General features: G+C 40.2%; 1 pseudogene; it reads left to right on the top strand.

The window, feature by feature from the left end:
* Positions 1-5,700: 5,700 nt before the first annotated feature.
* Positions 5,701-6,357, top strand: LOC143651442 (proteasome subunit alpha type-6 pseudogene; annotated as a pseudogene).
* The last annotated feature ends 8,160 nt before the right edge of the window (positions 6,358-14,517 follow it).

A 14,517-nucleotide genomic window follows, 5' to 3' on the forward strand; every position in this document is an offset into this window, starting at 1 on the left:
ATAAAGTTTCAGTGGCTGAGAGATTTCAGAAAGAGTTGAGAAGTTATCCTGGAGGTTATTCTTATGCATTATATAGATATCCCTTTCTAGTTTATGGTGTGTTGTAGTGACTGGAGAGAAGTACCTGAAACTCTTGAGCTGTATTCCAGTAGCCTTGATTCTTGAAGACGATTGTATAATGCTGTAGCTTTTATAATGTGACTGTATGATTGTGAAAACCTTGTGTCTGGTGCTTCTTTTATTGAGGGTGTAGACAGATGAGTAAAAAAATGAATAAATAAAAAATAGGGGGGATGTGGGGTAAAATAGATTAGGGAGATTGAAATACTAGTGGTCAACGAGAGGGAGGGGTAAGGGGTATGGGATGTATGAGTTTTTCTTTTTATTTATTTTTCTGGAATGATGTAAATGTTAAAAAAATTATCATGGTGATGAAAATGCAACTATTTGATGATATTGTGAGCCACTGATTGTACACCATGTATGAATATATGTGTGTGAAGATTTGTCAATAAAAATATGAAAAAAGTACAAAAATTAAATTTAAAGATGGGCTTTTACAATTGGTTTTCTACTCGAATTGGATTCAAAAGCAGTGATGACTCCATTTACAGTAATCAGGATGACATTGACATCCATGGCATGAACTGGCAATAGAGGTACACAAGATATCACCATTGATTCTGCTAATTGCATGCTTATATGAGGCAAGGCTATGGGTGACAGTGTTTTGACACTTTAATAGAGTTTTGTGGAGTTAAAAGGTATAATGATGTTAGCTGTTTTTTTCCTAGATATGCTGGATAGAGTTATAATAAAGGGATGAGTTGAAAGTTTCAGATTTGTAGCTTAAGTACTGTATAATAGATGCAAAAATTTCTGTGTGCTCTGAAGGAAAACAGCAGTTCCACCTCTAGCCTGCCCTGAGGAAGCAGCCACCCAATTTCCAGCCTACCCTGAAGAGACAGCTACCAGACACTTCCCAGCTTGCCCCGAGGAAGCAGCTTGTCATGGTCACCATAATGGATAGCAGACTCAAAACAGCAGTCAAAATATTTTGACTCACAGAGACCTATGGCATTGCCTAGTAGATCATGAGGTACCTAGAAGTACAACAAATAGATGGACAGTCTACTAAAATCTTATTTGAGCTGTATAAGCAGAAGAGTTATAGGTCAAATGAACAAAAGTCTAAGTTGAATTACAAAAACAGAGTCATGGCTCCTTAATCAATTCCCAGAGTTGAGACAGTTTATGGACCCAGAGCCCCTTGAATGAGAGAAAGGCCAGGTCCCTTTGGGGAAGGACCTTGTTACACTGCCACAAATTCATACTGATAATCTTTCTCCCAGCCTTCCCCAAGGAGACCTATGGCCTTTGACCAGGAAAACTGTGCATTGGGGAAAAGGAAATGATCAGATATTTCAGGGATTATTAGACACTGGTTCAGAAATGACATTATTTCCAGGAGATACAGTCAGAGTGGGGACATATGGAGGTTAGGTGATTGAATTTTAGCTCTGGTCTGTCTCACAGTAGATCCAATGGGTCCCCAGACACATTCTATATTTATTTCCCCATTTCCAGAATGTATAATTGGAATAGACATATTGAGTAACTGGCAGAATCCCCACATTGGCTCTCTGACTCATGGAGTGAGGGCTATTATGGTAGAAGAGGTCAAAGCCACTAGAACTGCCCCTACTTAAAAAAATAGTAAATCAGAAGTAACACCAAATTCCTGGAGGGATTGCACAGATTAGTGCCACTTTTAAGGACTTATAGGATGCAGGGGTGGTGATTTCCACCACATGTTCATTCAACTCTCCTATTTGGCCTGGGCAGAAAACAGATGGGCCTTGGAGGATGACAGTGGATGATCATAAACTTAACCAGGTGGTGATTCCAGTTGCAGTTGCTGTCTCAAATGTGGTATCATTGCTTGGGCAAATCAACACATCACCTGGTACCTAGTGTGCAGTTATTGATCTGGCTTTTTTCTCAATAACTGTTAGTAAAATCCCCAGAAACAATTGGCTTTCAGCTGTCATGGCCAGCAGTATTACCTTCACTGTCCTACCTCAGGGATATATCAACTCTCTAGTCCTATGTCATCGTCCTGTCTGCAGGGACCTTGTCATGGTCAGGTTCATGAGTCAACTTGGCCAAGTGGTGGTACCTGCTTGTCTGGTTGGGCAAGTGCTGGCCTGTCTGTTGCTATGAGAATATTTCATAGAATTAAATCATGATCACATCGGCTGCATCCACAGCTGATTCCATTTGTAATCAGCCAAGGGGAGTGTCTTCTGCAATGAGTGATGCTTAATCTAGTCACTGGAAGCCTTTTAAGGAGGATTCAGAAGAGACAGGCTCTCTTCCTGCTTTGGCCAACAAGCCTCTCCTGTGGAGTTCATCCAGACCCTCTATCAGCATCATTAGCTTCACAGCCTACCCTACAGATTTTGGACTCTATGTTCCCACGGTTATGTGAGGCACTTTTATAAATTTTATATTAATGAATATTTCCTGTTGATTCTGTTTCTCTAGAGAACCCTAACTAATACAAGTCCCCCCCACCCCACCCCAGGAGTGGGAGCCTGCTGCAGTTTGCAAATACCAGTCATGTTGGACCAATTTTGGGGGTGGATATAAGGGGAAGATTTTGGAGGAACTGAAGAGAGGATAGAGAAGTCCTGGAGTGCTTGAAGAGACTGTTGGCATAAACAGAATCACTGCCAATCTGGACAAAGGGGAATTCAAAAGGGACAAATTGGAGTTTGCAGAATGAGAACCATGGAAGTTCAGTTCTGACACCAAGAAACCTCGGTCCAGGAGAGTGGACCCACCCATATACGTGGAGAGGGTGAGTTTGTCCTGAAGGGCAAGGATGAGTCTCCCACCTCATTGCAGTGGAAGAATCATGTGGCTTCAGGCCTTGGAGAAGGTACAGCACCCTCCTTGGGGATTGGGGAGAGACTGGCTGCCACCAAATGAGGTGGTTGAGTGTGTGCCCTGGAAATGTCAGAGAGCCCAGGTGTAGCCCCAATGCTTGGAGAGGGTGGAGCCAAGAAAAAGGTGGTTTCCTCAGTGTCCCCTGAGGTTAATTTGGAAAGAGGCAGGCCACTGCATAGACCCTTGGAAAGGGTGGGACTGCCACTTTCTAAAGCTGAAGGATAAATGACTTTCAGACCTTGAAAGCCAATGGTGTTTGCCCTGCAGGTTTTCAGAACTGTTTGGGTCTTGTGACTCCTATGTTCCTTCCAATTTCTCCCTATGGAAATGAAAACCTGTATCCTGTGAACATCATCCTTTGCATATTATCACCAGATAACTTGTTTTGAGATTCATAGGTCTGCAGCCAGAAGAGAATTTTTGTCACTTTAATAATCATCTAAGGTGATGTGCATAGTTGCCAAGTTGACAAGGAGTGGACATGCGGTAGTTAGGTTCAAGTGTCAACTTGGCCAGGTGAAGGTTCCTAGTTCTATTGCTGTGGACATGAGCCAATGGCATGTGAACCTCATCTGTACAGTTGGCTAGGAGGTGTGCCTGCTGCAATGAATGATGTTTGATTTAATTGGCTGGAAGCTTAAATGAGAGAACACAACATAGCACAGCCCAGGTAGCTCAGCATATGTCATCTCAGCACTCGCAGCTCAGCCCAGGCCTTTGGAGATGCAGAAAGGAATCACCACAGGGAAAGTTGTTGGAACTAGAGGACTGGAGAGAAGGCCAGCAGAGATCACCCTGTGCCTTCCCACATAAGAAAGACCTCCGTTGAAAGTCAGCTATCTTTCCTCTGAAAAACTACATATTTTTAAATCCCCTTTTGTTAAAAGCCAATCCATCTCTGTTGTGTTGCATTCTGGCAGCTAGCAAACTAGAACAGAACTTGATCATTTCTCTCTCACACAAGACATCACACTAGTCCATTATATTGATTATATCATGTTGATTGGACCTAGTGAGCAAGAAGTAACAACTACTCTAGACTTATTGGTAAAGCATTTGTGTGTCAGAGGATGGGGGATAAATCCAACACAGAAACAGAGTCCTTCCCCCTCAGCAAAATTTCTGCGTGCCCAGTGATGTGTGGGGGGGGCATGTTGAGATATCCTTCTGAGATGAAGGAATCTGTTGCCTCTGGTCTCTCCTATGATCAGAAAAGGGGCACAGTGTCTTTGTTAGCCTCTTTAGATTTTGGACACAGCATATTCTCCATTTGGGTGTACTACTGTGGCCCAGTTGCCAAGTGACCAGAAAAGATGCTGGTTTTAAGTGGGGACTGGAACAAGAGGAGGCTTTGCAATAGGTCCAGGCTGCTATACAAGCTGCTCTGCCACTTGGACCATATGATCCTGCAGATCCAGTTGTGTTACTGGAAGTGTCAGTGGCAAGTAGAAATGCTGTCTGAAGTCTTTAGCAGGCCTCTATAGGAGAATCACAATGCAGGCCCTTAGAATCTTGGCATAAGGCCTTGCCATCCTGTGCAAATAAGTACTTTTCTTTTGAGAAACAGCTTTTGACCTGCTACTGGGCCTTAGTAGAGACTAAATTCTTAACCATGGGCCACCAAGTAACCATGAGACCTGAGTTGCCTATCATGAGCTGGGTGTTGCTTGACCCACCAGCCATAAAGTTGGGCATGCACAGCAGCATGCCATCATAAAATGGAAATGGTATATATGAGAGGTCCTGAAAGCACAAGCAAGTTTCATAAGAAAGTGGCCCAAATGCCCATGGCCCCTACTCCTGCCACACTACCTTCTCTTTCCCAGCCCAGAATTATGGCCTCTTGGGGACTTCCTTACAGTCAGTTGACTGAGGAAGAGAAAACTTTTCCTCTGCATATGACCCAAGAGAAAACTCTTGGACCTAGTGAGCAAGAGGCAACTACTCTAGACTTATTGGTCTAGAAAACTCTTGGGTGGCATGCAGGTACCACCCAAAAGTGGACAGCTGCAGCACTACAATCAATTCTGGTATGTCTCTGAAGGACATTGGTGAAGGGAAACCCCCTCAGTGGGTGGAACTTCAAGCAGTGCACCTGGTTGTTCATTTTGTTTGGAAGAAGAACTGGCCAGAGGTGCTTATGTATACTGATTCATGGGCTGTTGCTAAAGGTTTGGCTATATGGTCAGGGACTTTGAAGGAGTGCTATTGGAGATTGATGACAAAGTTCTGAGGAAAAGATATATGGTTAGACTTTTCTGAATAGGCAAAAACCTGAAAATATTTGTGTCCCATGTGAATGCTCAAGTGGCTGACTTCAGCAGAGGAGTTTTAATCAAGTGGATAAGATGACCTGTTCTGTGGATACAAGTCATCCTTGTTTGTCAGCCACTCCTGCCATTGCCCAATGGACTCATGAACAAAATGGACAAAGTGGTGGGAATGGAGGTTATGCTTGAACTCAACAACATGGATTTCCACTAACCAAAACTGACATGTCTACAGCCGCTGCTGAGTGCCCAATCTGCCAGCAGCAGAGACCCACATTCAACCCCCAATATGGCACTATTCCCTGAGGTGATAGTCTGCTACCATACTCTGTATATAGGTTTGCCTTCCTTGCACATTATGCTTCTACCAAAACTAACGTTTGTGAGCAGTCGCTGCAAGTTCCGGGGGGAGCTCGTTACCCGGTGCAGGAGGGAGCTCACGGCCCAGACGCTGTATTTGAAGTAGGGGTGCACCAACATGCCCCATGGTTGTAGCACTTGTTTTGTCAACCACGTTGCCATTTTTTCACCTAAGTGCCATCTCTACCAACTAGAATATGCTTTTAAGACTATTAATCAGGGTGGCCTTATATCAGTAGCTTTCAGAGTTCCCTCTGTGCAGTAATTGTCACACAGAAGAAAGTACCTGACAAACTATTGGATTCTGGAACAGTGACTCATTTACTCAATATAACCAGAAACACTGGCTGTGTGATGACGGGAATGAGGGTTGATAGCAGGTCCGAGGTACAAAGAGCATGCTATGAGGCAGCTAATTGGAAATATAAGTATGGCTATGAGATTCCTGTGGACATCTATATAAACAAATTACAGACATTTCTCAGGTCTACACACAGAATGCTGAAATGATGCCCCTTGGTTTTTGTATGATTTTAATTGGTATAGATGAAGAACAAGGTCCTCAGGTACACAAGTATGAACCTGCAGGTTGCTACGGTGGGTTTAAAGCCCCTGAAGTGGAGCTAAACTGAGTCAATCAGCTTCCTTAAAAAAAAGTGAAGAAATTTTATTAGAATTTGATTGGACATTCCAACTAAATGGCAATACCTTGCAAGGCTGGAGCAGTATTTTCCAGGAAGCTGCGTATGCTCTGAATCAATGTCCACTGTATGGTGCTCTTTCTCCCATAGCCAGGATTCATGGATCCAGTAATCAAGGGGTATAAATGAGAGTGGCCCCACTTACTATTACCCCTAATGATGCACTAGGAAAATATTTGCTTCCTGTCCTTGTAGCATTGAGCTCTGCTGGTCTACAGGTCTTGAATCCAGAAGGACAAATGCTTCCACCAGGAGATACGACAGTGGTTCCATTGAACTGGAAGCTGACTGCCACCTGGCCACTTTAGGCTACTCATGCCCCTGGATCAACAGACAAAGAAGGGGATTATTTTTACTGGCTGGAGTGATTAACCCTGAATATCAAGGCGAAATAGGACTGCAGCTACACAATGGAGATAAAGAAGAGTTTTCTGAGAATACAGGAGATACCCTAGGGTGTCTCTTAGTATGCCCTGTGATTAAAGTCAACGAAAAACTGCAACAACCCAATCCAAGTAGGAGTACCAATGGCCCAGAAACTTCAGGAATGAAAATTTGAGACACACCACCAGGCAAAGAACCATAGACAGCTGAAATGCTTGCTGAGGGTAAAGGGAATGGAATGGGTAATGGAAGAAGGTAGTGATAAATATAAACTATGACAATGTGACCAGTTACAGAAATGAGGGCAGTAATGGTATGAATGTATCTTCCTTGCTTTGTAGTGATTATGCATTTGTACATAAAGCATATATCTTTGTTTTCCTGTCTATTTTACCCACTTTATCATATAATATAAGTTGTATTGTTCAAGTTATAGTATTTAAGTTATAGGGTGTCAGGCTTAAGAGTGAATATTACCCAAGGATATGTACCCTATTCTGGAGAAATTTAGTGCATTTCCAATTGTACACAGGACAATGGAGTATTGTTTGGTGAAATAAAAGTGTTTCTGTTATTGTTTCCTATTTAGAGATTAAGTATGGTTTAAAGTGATGTGTACAGTTGCCAGGTTGACAAAGGGTGGACAGTGATGGTTAGGTTCATGTGTCAACTTGGCCAGGTGATGGTGCCTGGTTGTCTGGTCAAGCAAGCACTGGCCTTTTTGTTACTGTGAGGTCATTCCATGGACTTAAGTCATGAGTACCTTTGTTGCAGCCGCAGCTGATTAGAATCACAGTCTGTTAAGGGGAGTGTCTTCTTCAGTGAGTGACACTTAATGTAATCACCCAAAGGCTTTTAAGGAGAAATTATAAGAGAGAATCTCTTGTTGCTGCTTCAGCCAGCCAGCCTTTCCTGGGTTCATTGAGGACTTTCATTGGAGCTGCCAGTTCATGGCCTGCCCTACAGATTTTGGACTCTTGTGTCCCCATGGTTGAATGAGACACTTTTATAAATCTCATATTTACAGATATCTCTTGTTGTTTCCATTTTTCTGGAGAACCTGGCTAATACAGTCTTAAAGATGTTTTCTTATATTTTCTTCCAGTTTTATGGTACTGGCACTTATATTTAGGTCTTTAATCCATTTTGAATTAATTTCTGTGTAGCGTGTAAGGCAGGGTCCTCTTTCATTCTTTGGCTATTGATATTCAGTTATCCCATGCCCATTTATTGAAAGACTATTGTGGAGGTTAGGTTCAGGTGTCAGCTTGGCCAGGTGAAGGTGCCTAGTTCTGTTGTTGTGGACATGAGTCAATGGTACATGAACCTTATCTGTTGTTCATTATATCTGCAGTTGGCTAGGAGGTGTGCCTGCTGCAATGAATGATGTTTGATTTAATTGGTTGGTGCTTAAATGAGGGAGCTCAACATACTGCAGTCCAAGCAGCTCAGCATACCTCATCTCAGCGCTTGCAGCTCAGCCCAGGCCTTTGGAGATGCAGAAAGGAATCACCCCAGGGAAAGTTGTTGGAACCCAGAGGCCTGGACAGAAGGCCAGCAGAGATCACCCTGTGACTTCCCACGTAAGAAAGAACCTCACTTGAAAGTTAGCTGCCTTTCCTCTGAAGAACTAATGAAATAAATCCCCTTTTATTAAAAGCCAGTCCGTTTCTGGTGTGTTGCATTCTGGCAGCTAGTAAACTAGAACAACTATTCTGTCCCAGTTCATTGGATTTGGTGGCATTACCAAAGATCAATTGGCCATAGATTTGTTGGTCTACCTCTGTATTCTTGATTCATTTTCATTGGTCAACACTTCTATCTTTGTGCCAGGGCCATGCTGTTTTGACCACTGTGGCTTTATGGCAAGCTTTAAAGTTAGGAAGTATTAGTCCTCCCACTCCAGTCTTCTTTTTAAGACATCTCTGACTATTCAAGGTCTTTATCCCTTCCAAATAAATTTTAGAACCATGCTTTTCCAAGTCTTCAAAGTAGATTGAGGGCAGTGTGATGGTGGCTCAGTGGCAGAATTCTCATTTGCCATGCCAGAAACCTGAGTTTGATTCCCAGTGCCTGCCCATGCAAAAAAAAGACTTGGCAATCAAAGTAGATTGTTGGAATTTTTGTTAGTATTGCATTGAATCTGTAGATCAGTTTCAGTAGAATTGACATCTTAATGACATGCAACCTCCCTTATACATGACTATGGAACATCTTTCCATCTATTTAGGTCTTCTTTGATTTCTGCTAGCAATGATTTATAGTTTTCTATGTACAAGTTCTTATTCCTAGATGCTTGATTCTTTTGGTTCCTATTTTGAATGGAATTTTTTCCTGGTCTCCTCAATTAGGTCATTTCCTGTGTATAGAAACATTACTGACTTTTTGTACATTGTAGCCACTTGGCTGAATTTGATTATTAGCTCAAATAGCTTTGTCATAGCTTTCTCTGGATTTTCAAAGTATAGGATCATGTCATCTGCAAATGGTGAAAGTTTTACTTCTTCCTTTCCTATCTGGATACCTTTTATTCCTTTCTCCTGCCTAATCACTCTAGCTAGTACCCCTAGTACACTGTTGAAAAATAGTGTGACAATGGGCATCCTTGTCTTATTCCCAATCTTAGGAGGAATGTCTCAATCTCTCACCACTAAATATAATGCTGACTATGGGTTTTTTATATGCGCCCTTTATGATATTTAGGAAGTTTCTTTTTATTCCTACCATTTGAAGTGTTTTATCAGAAAAGGATGCTGAATTTTGTCAAATGCTTTTTCGGCATCAATCGAGATGATCATATGATTTTTCCCTTTCAATTAGTTAATGTGCTGTATTACAGTGATTGATTTTCTTATGTTGATCCACCCCTGCATTCCTTGTAAGAACCCCATGTGGTTCTGATGTATAATTATTTTAATGTGTCTTTGGGTTCAATTTCCTAATATTTTGTTGAGAATTTTTGCTCCTGTGTTTATTAGGAAGGATGTTCTATAGTTTTCCTTTTTGGTAGCATCTTTATCTAGAGTGATGTTAGCTTCATAAAATGAATTAGGTAGCATTCCTTCTTTCTCAATTTTTTGGAAGAATTTGGCAGGATTGATGCTAATTATTTTTGTAATGTTTGATAAAATCCCCCTGTGAAGCCATCTGATCCTGGGCTTTCTTTGTAGAAAGTTTTTTGATGACTAAATTTAATCTCTTTGCTTAAAATTGGTTTGTTGAGATTTTCTATTTCTTCTCAAGTCAGTATAGGTACTTTGTGTGTTTCTAGGAATTTGTCCATTTCATCCAGGTTGTCTAGTTTATTGGTGATAGTTCTTCGTAGTATTCTTATGATTTTTAAAATTTCTTCAGGATCGATGGTAACAACTCCCTCCCCTCTCATTTCTGATTTTATTTGCACCCTCTCTCTTTTTCCTTTGTCAGCCTAGCTAGAGGTCCATTGCTTCAGTGACTTTCTCAAAGGACATACTTTTGGTTTTGTTGGTTATTTTTATTATGTTGTTGTTGTTCTTGTTCTTGTTGTTGTCCAGTTCATTTATTTCTACTTTAATCTTTGTTGTTTCTCTTCATCTGTTTGTTTTCAAGTGAGCTTGCTGTTCTTTCTCTGATTTCTCCAGGTCAGCAGTTAAGTCCTCAATTTTTGCTTGTTCTTGTTTTTTTAATACAGGCGCTTAGGGCAATAAACTCCCCCCTCAGTGATGGTATAATTTAGGAATGCCTAGAGTGTACAATGGTGGTGATTAAATGTACACATTAAAAAAATGTTTTTGCATGATGAGGAACAAAGGAATGTCTGTATTGCAGGGTGTTGAAAATAGATGGTATATGGAAAAAAGTACAATCAGTTCAAGCTAGGGTCTATAGTCAACAGTAATATTGTAATATGCTTCCTATGAATGTAACAAAGGCATTATGCCAAAACTAAATGTCAACAGTGGGGGGATTGGGAAAGGGGTATAGATTCTTTGTGGAAGAAAAGGAAATGTCTTCACATAGAGTATGGTGGTAAAAGGCATGTTTTTACACTTAGCCTAGATTGTATGATGTGTGAATAAAACTATTTAAAAATGAACAGAGAAAAACAAGTGTTCAAGAAAATGTGGAGAAAGATATATACCTATTCACTGTCGGTGGGGAAATAAGAGGTGCAGCCCCTTGGAGGATAGTGTGGTGGTTCTACAGAAGGCTAGAAGTGGGTTTGCCATATGATCCTGAAACCCCCCTGCTCAGTATTTACCTCTAGTAGCTGAATGTGGGGACATGAATGGACATTTGCACACTGGTGTCTCTGGTGGCAGTGTTTGTGATCCATAATGAATGGAGGTAGCTCTAAGGGTACAACAAATGAGGAATGGAAGGGGAAACTATGATGTATACATACAGTGGTCTACTGAGCGGCCACAAGAAGGAATGAAGTTGTGAGGCATACAACTAGATGAATGAATCTTAAGAGCCATATGTTGAATGTATTGTCAGGAACAAAAAGACAAATATTATCATACCTCAATCATGTGGACTAACTATAAAATAAAAATTCAGTGAACTAAAGTGGAGAGCATGGGATATCAGGTCGGGGCATATTGTAAAGGGTCCTAGGTTGTAAGCTCTTACAGCAGTCATATATATTCGGGAGATGTAATTATGAATTCTAAATTCTCAGATACTGAGATTTTTGTATATAACATGGTCCTTCCCAGAAACTTCAGGAATTTATGTGACACCTGAGAACCAGAGTTAAAGCTCTGAAGCTATGAAAGTCAGCAGTACCCATAAAGGAACTGTTTACAAAGTTGAAAAAGTTATCAGACATTGAGTAGAGATATGAATGAAGCTGATCTGGATAGTACTAAGGTATATCAGAAGACTTGATAAAGGATGATATAATCCTTAATTTAAAACTTCATCTTCTGCGTGCAACTAAAGGAAGAAATGTTTATTTGGTGCAAATTTTATATTTTGACTAGTGCATTTCCTAATTTCACTTGTATGGTCAGTTTAATTGAACACCATAAGTACATGGAATATTGAATAGGGCATGAAATTTTGTTGGTTTGCCTGGATTAGTGTGATGCCTTGATAAATCCCAGAGTGTATAAAGAAGTATTTGCAAAATCCCTTTGGGGGAATGGGGAGAAAGAGGGAAATATTCAACTTCCCCATTCGGATAATTTCTGATATTCTCACAAGCAGTGGGGCCAACCAAATCAATAGGCCAAGTCCTTGAACTTTTAGTTCACCCCTATTAAACTTATATCTGCAAAGGATAGGATAAGCCTACTTAAAATTATGCCTAAAATCACCCCCCAGAGAACCTCTTTTGTTACACAGATGCAGCCTCTCTCTCACTCTAAGCTGACACAGCAAGTGAACTTACTGTTCTCCCCCTACCTACTTAGGACATGATTTCCAGGGGTGCAGATCTCCCTGGTAATGTGGGACAGAAATCCTGGGATGAGCCAGAACCAGCATCAAGGGATTGAGAAAACCTTCTTGATCAAAAGGGGTAAAAAAGAAATGAGAAAAAATAAAGTGTAAGTGGCTGAGAGATTTCAAACAGAGTCAAGAGGTTATCCTGGAAGTAATCCTTATTCATTATATAGATATCCTCTTTTTAGTTTATGGTGCATTGGAGTGCCTAGAGGGAAGTACCTGAAACTGTAGAGCTGTGTACCAGTAGCCATGGTACTTGAAGATTATTGTATAATGATAAAGCTTTTACAATATGACTGTGTGATTGTGAAAATCTTGTATCTGATGCTACTTTTATATAACATATAGACAGATGAGTAAAACATGTGGATAAAAAGTTAACAAATAATAAGGGGAACAAAGGTTAAGATAAATTGAGTAGATTGAAATACTAGTGGTCAATGAGAGGGAGGGGTAAGGGGTATGGTATGTATGACTTTTTATTTTTTCCTTTTTATTTCTTTTTCTGGAATGATGCAAATGTTCAAAAAAATGATCATGGTGATTATTATATAACTATGTGATGATATTGTGAGCCATTGATTGTACACCATGTATAGAATGTTGTTGTCAAGTATGTTTGTTTGTTAAAGTTTTAGAATATAAATATATATATTTTTAATTTCACCCTCAACACTGTCTTTGCCACATCCCATAACTTCTATGTTGCATTCTCATTTTCATTTCTCTCCAGATATTTATCAATTCCTCTAGCAATTTCTTCTTTGACCCACTCATTATTTAAGAGTGTGGTGTTTAATATCCATATATTTGTGAAAGTTCTGGGTTTTTGGTAATTATTACTTTCCAGCTCCATTCTGTTTGTGGTCAGAGAAAGTGCTTTAGATAATTTCAATCTTCTAAATTTATGACCTGTTTTTATGACCTATCTGGAGAATGTTACATGAACACTAGAGGAGAATGCATATCATGGTGTTTTGGGGTGTAGTGATCTATATATGTTTATTAGTTCTAATTTACTTATTGCATTAAGTTCTCTATTTCCTTGATGATCCTTGTCTAGTTGTTCTGTCTATAGTAAAGAGTGGCGTATTGAAAGCTCTCACTATTGTTGAAATGTCTGTAGCACCCCTCCATTTTGCCAACGTCTGCCTTATGTACTTTGGAGTTCCCTGATTGGGAGCATAAAAGTTTATGATTGTTATTTCTTCTTGGGGAATTGTCCCTTTTATAAATATATAGTGTCCTTCTTTGTCTCTTATGATGTCTTTACATTTAAAGCCTATTTTATCTGATACTAGTATAGCTAGTGCTGCCTTCTTTTATATAGAACATCATTTTCCATCCTTTTATTTTCAATCCATTTGTGTCTTTGGGTCTAACATGCATCTCTTGTAAACATCCATCCATATGGATTATATTTTTTAATCCATTCTACCAATCTGTATATTTTAATTGGTGAGTTTAATCCACCAATATTCAAAGTTATTACAGTAAAAGCTCTTCTTGAGTTTACCATCTTATCCTTTAGTTTTTGTTGTCAGATCTATATATTCTTTTCCCTTTTATTATCCTTTAAATTACCCTTACTGGTTGTTCTAGTTTTCTAGCTGCTGGAGTGCAATATACCAGAAATAGAATGGCTTTTAAAAAGGGGAATTTAATAAGTTGCTAGTTTACAGTTCTAAGGCCGAGAAAATGTCCCAATTAAAACAAGTCTAGAGAAATGTCCAATCAGAGGCATTCAGGGAAAGATACCTTGGCTCAATAAGGCTGATGAAGTGCAGGGTTTCTTTCTCAAGTGGAAGGGCACATGGTGAACACAGTTTCTCTGTCATCTGGAAAGGTACATGGTGAACACAGTCAGCATTCCTCTCTCATCTGGAAGGACAGATGGTGAACACGGCATCATCTGCTAGCTTCTTCTCCTGGCTTCCTGTTTCATGAAGCTCCCCGGGAGGCATTTTCCTTGTTCATCTCCAAAGGTCGCTGGCTGGTGAACTCTGCTTCTTGTGGTTATGTCATTCTGCTCTGCTCTCTCTGAATTGCTCATTCTCCAAAATGTTTCTTCTTTTATAGGACTTCAGTAAACAAATTAAGACCCACCCAAATGGGTAGAGACATGCCTCCACTTAATCCAGCTTAACAACCACTCTTGATTGGGTTACATCTCCAGGGAGATGATCTAATTACATACAGTATTGAATAAGGATTATTCTGCCTTTACAAAATGGGATTTTGATTAAAACATGGCTTTTCAGGGTACATACATCCTTTCAATCCAGCACACTGGTATTCTTAAATTCTCTGCCCTCCTCCAGACATCCCTCTCCCATCTTTTTTCTTCAGTTGATAGAACTCCCTTTAGTATTTCTTATAGAGCAGGTCTCTTGTTGACTAGTGTTCTCAGTCATTGT

The sequence above is a fragment of the Tamandua tetradactyla genome, chromosome 12, assembly GCF_023851605.1.
Source record: "Tamandua tetradactyla isolate mTamTet1 chromosome 12, mTamTet1.pri, whole genome shotgun sequence".
Taxonomy (NCBI): domain Eukaryota; kingdom Metazoa; phylum Chordata; class Mammalia; order Pilosa; family Myrmecophagidae; genus Tamandua; species Tamandua tetradactyla.